The sequence below is a fragment of the Cervus canadensis genome, chromosome 28 (assembly GCF_019320065.1).
Source record: "Cervus canadensis isolate Bull #8, Minnesota chromosome 28, ASM1932006v1, whole genome shotgun sequence".
In the NCBI taxonomy this organism is placed as follows: domain Eukaryota; kingdom Metazoa; phylum Chordata; class Mammalia; order Artiodactyla; family Cervidae; genus Cervus; species Cervus canadensis.
In genome coordinates, this window is record NC_057413.1 from 41,988,713 (window position 1) to 41,993,266 (window position 4,554).

The window sequence follows — 4,554 nt, forward strand, 5'->3', positions numbered from 1 at the left end:
AACTGCATTTCACAAAGCGTGAGGGGGCCTCTCTGGTGGGTCAAGTCCTGAGCCCAAAACACGGGGACTTGAAAGGTCTCCCAGACTTGGCCAGAAGACGTGATGATTTGTGTCAGGTCCAGCCTTGGTCTTTCTCTCCAAACTCCATTACTCAAACCCAGCGTTCGGGTAAGTTGCAGACCCGCTCCTATTCTCCCTCACCCCCTGTCCCCCACCCCTGTGCCCACCCTGCAGGCCCCTTCATATTTCTTCATCAGAAATCCTAATGGCAGCCCCTCCTGGTGGCCAGTCGGCCGGTCTCCGTGCATGGCTGGAGCCTTGCTTTTGTGCTCGTTGGTACCACTGCTTTTGCCTCCCTGCCTGCCAACCTCTGTCATGCCTGCTTCAGACTTGCAGAAGCACAAGCCAGATCCCTGTTTCAACCTTTTCCAGTTTCCATCCATGTTTCCTGAACGGATATAAAGTCTCACTTGGGTTTAGGTAAGAGCGGCCAACTTTATTTTGGCTGCCACCGCCCGGCTGCTGCTGCCGGCGCAGCCTCCTGGAGGCCCCCTCCCTGCACCTGCACGCACGCCCTCTGGGCTGCGCGGTTTTGCCAAGCCCCGCCCCTGCTGGGTTTGCCTGTCCCCCAGAATCCCAGAAGAGCTTGGATTCTCACGCATCCATGCCCCTGCTGCGTCCTTCAGCCCTGCCCCTCTCCCTCAACCGTAACTCTGCTCTGACCCTCCACAGCTCATGCAGGTACCACACTCTGGGGCAGGGGGGCGTCCAGGGGTCGGGTACGCCTGTGAGTCGGCCACGATGTGAAGAGCACATTTCAAGATTGCCCTTTAAGAAGGTCCTCAGCCAGTCAGAGCCCTTGAGGGCTGGGGATTCCCGCCTGGGAATTTTTCCAACACTCTGCCAGCTGTTTCTTCTCTTTCAGTAGTTTTACTATTTTTCTTTCTGTTCTGACTCCGTTTGCCTTCAGAGTGGCAGCTCAAGCAGAATGGCGGTGGAGGGTGGGGACCTGGCATTTGCTGAGGTAGGAGCTACGACCACGGTCGGCTGCGCCAAGGGAGGGGATGGGATGAAGGGGGAAACGGGAGCGGCACACAGGAAGTGAGGCCAGCAGCAGGGTGGCCTCTAGCTTTTCTGGTGATCTTCACGTCACTCGGCTCTGGGCATAGGGCCTCGACTCCTCCTGGCTCCTGTCAAAGTAGCCTCCTGGCTACTTGGAGGGTGACACATTAACCCAGTAACACCGATTCACTTGTCAGATGTGCTGGCTGTTGCCTAAGAGACCAGAGACCAAGGAGAAGGGCACAGGGAAGGATCAGTTGTGAAGGAGGGCTTGGGAAGGGTTGGGCGCAGGGAGCCCACGTTTGGGGAGGTCCCGTGACACCTCTGAGCAGGAAGGAGGTGCCAGACACCCTAGGGATTTGGGTGGGAGGGATGAACTCCTACCTAGGAGAACTTTTCCACTACAAAATTAGGCTCCAGGAGGGTGGGTTGTGTGAGTAGAGTCCCTTGGTGAGATCACTTCCCTAGGGAGATGTTAGTATCACAGCATTTGCCTGTGTTTCTGGGCCTCCACACTGGGTCCCCCTGGAAAGCTTCTTGCTGGGGACAGCCACTGGCCTCCAGCTGCAGATAAGGATTAGTAAACTCAGGTGTGTATCACAGAAAAGCAAAATAAGTGGCTCAAACCTAAGAATATTTTTCCCTCACGTTCAAATGTGGAGACAGTCTTGAGCATTTTAAAAGCAAGACTTAAAAAAAAAAAAAACTTAAATAAATAAAAGCAAGACTTAAAGGAATAGAGCCCTCCAGGTACCCCCTCACCTTCTGGACTCCGCTTCCTCAGGCAGCTCAGTCTGTGCACATCGTGATAAATGTGCCCTGCACGGACTTCCTTCCCTCCCCATCTCAGAGCCCCACGTGATTCCTGGGCTCGCCTCCCAAATTCTTATCTGGGGCTCTATATCTGAGGGTCCCCCAAGCAAGATGCTAGTATCAGTGAGCACTTACTGCATTTTAGGCAAAAAACCCCATTCTAGGAATGAAGCTGTGACTTGCCCTAGGGCACCCACATTAGAGCCAAGACTAAAAAAAAAAAAAAATCAGATCATTTTGTGATATCATCTTGGGATGGAGTCCTAGACTTCCCCAAGTCAGAGAATGCACGTTTTTGGACTTTTGATCTGTTCTGCCAAATGGCCCCTGAGTCAAGTCAAGCCTCCCGCCCCTCCCTACTGGCAGTGTAGAAGCCCACAGGCTTCTCAAGTTCTCACTGCCAAGGGCTCTTAGCTATTTTCAACTCAGCCCCTGTGAGGCCATTCCTCCAAAATATGTATTTTAAAAAAAAAAATTCAGAAAGCATTAATACCAACTAGCCTGTTAGCCTTATACTAGCAGATGTACAATATGTGTCTGTTGAGTTGAACTGCAGAGATGGCACCAAGTGGGCACGCGCCTACCCGGGGCAGAACAGTCTTGCTGGGAGTGCAGCTTTTGCCCGTCTTTGCTCCCTGGAGCCAGGTGGGCAGAGGTACAGGCACCTGAGGGCCACAGTGTGGCCAGGCCTGGGGAGGGAACCTTTACACAACTTTGCTCTCTTCCACCACATTCCTTTTCTTTGCAGAAATGCTGCTGAGTGGGGTGTGGCTGCACCCTCAGCCCCCTATCTCTTCCCCTGAGACGTCTGAATATACTGAGGGTGGCAGGAATGTAGCCGGGACTCACAGGAATTCGTCTCTCACCAGCCTGTGAACTACTGTTTCAGATGTCCTCTGTGAGCAGGGAACCCTACCTGTGGCTCCCGGATGGGGCTGTTCTGGTCTGACCACTTTGTAATAAAGCTCTCCTACAGGGCTTTATAGTATCCAAGACACTGACATCAAGGAACTCCTTTGATCCTTCTGCAACTTGTAAAGTGGGATGAGCCAGAGTATCATTATCTGCATTTTACAGATGGGGAAACTTGAGGCTCTGATTAAAATGAGGGTTCAGTGTCACATTGCTGCAAGTCAAGATTTCTGTCGCCTTATTGGGAATTCCCTGGTGGCCCAATGGTTAGAACTCAGCACTTTGACTGCTGTGGGCCCAGGTTCAATCCTTGGTCGGGGAAGAAAGATGCTGCAAGCTGTGTGACATGGCTCCACCCACCCCTCCTCCAAAAAAAAAAAAATAAATAAAAAGAATTCTGTAGCTTTGCCTACTAATTATCATAAGTGCATACTGTGTGGGGCTCTTTGGCCAAGTTATGTCATTCTCACAAAACTCTCACAGGTGGATAGTCAACTACATCTGGCAAACCTGAGATTCAAACCTGGGCTGTACTTCATAAGTAAGGGACTCTCAAAATGTGGTCCTTAGACCAGGAGCATCTGCCAGGAACTTAGAAGAAATGCTCATTCTTGGGTCCTGCCCGAGGACTACTGGATCGGAAAACTGGGGTGAGGCTTGGCAGTCTGTGGTTTAACATGCCCTCCAGGTAATTCTGATGCATTCTCAAATTTGAGAATTGCTGTCCTAATACATTCTTTCAGCTCGGTGGATTTTAATCCTGACTGCACGGTGGAATCACTTGAGAGCTGTAATGCTCAGTGCTGGGCCAGACCAGAATCTCTGACCAGCACTGAGGTGGGGCTCAGGCGTCAGTATTTTTAGAAACTTCCCATGTGTATTTCACTGCCTTTGACAGGCACCAGGAAAGGAAGCCCTGGAAGGCTCCACAGTTTACCGGAAGGTTCTAAAGTAGAACAGGGCAGCCTATTCTAGAGAATCCAAGAGGGCATGAAGGAAGACTTGGAGTCTAGGAATGAGAGCCTCTGGGGACTCAACCCCTTTTTCTTGAGATGTATCCATGCAGACCCAAGAAGCCTGCAGCCCTGGTGGGGCCCTGAGCACCCTGTTTGTCTTGGCGTTATCCCAGGCAGCCAGCTCTCTGTGGAGCTGCAGCTGTTTTGTTTGTGTGGTTTAACTGTTGGCCCAGTTTTTCCAGGGCTGATTAGACATCCCTGTGAGCAGTATATCCCTCTCTCGTCCATAGGATTCCTGGAAAGGGGTTGAAGCAGCTATCTCCCCTTAGAATTCAGGCAAAGCAGGGGTCTGTGGTGCTGGCTCCTGCTGTATTACTCTGGGCCTCAGTTTCAAGGATCTGAAAAGCGTATCAGTCAGGGTCGTCAGGAGCCAGAAACCACACCAGTCATTTCAACAGAGAGAATCTAATATAAAACATGATTAAAGTACCTAAAGAATTGAAAAAGGCAAAGAGAGAATGTCGAAGTATCAGTGAGTCACAACCACAGGAAGCAGTGGGGGGCTGGAGAAACAAAGGGAAAAGCTCGCAGCTGTTAAAACTCAGAAGCTGGGAGGATGGCGGGCCTTGCAACCGAAACCCAGACCTTTGGTGAGGGGGTGTCAGCTGGGGGACCTGGTGTCCCTGAGGGCAAACCTGGAGGCTGGGTCTGTGAGTACTGGTGGAAAAAAGCAAATTGGAATCAGCTGTTACTCTTGGAATGAACTGCTACTAACAGGGGGAAAAAGCACTGCTAGGTAGGGAAATATTGA

At 51.3% G+C, this 4,554-nt stretch overlaps 1 long non-coding RNA gene across 1 annotated transcript; it reads left to right on the forward strand.

Moving 5' to 3' along the window:
- The first annotated feature begins 339 nt into the window (after positions 1 to 339).
- LOC122429682 lies at positions 340 to 3,176 on the forward strand. Its single transcript, XR_006266085.1, has 3 exons — positions 340 to 741; positions 971 to 1,024; positions 2,624 to 3,176. It is a non-coding gene; the product is annotated as an uncharacterized LOC122429682 (long non-coding RNA).
- Positions 3,177 to 4,554: the final 1,378 nt, after the last annotated feature.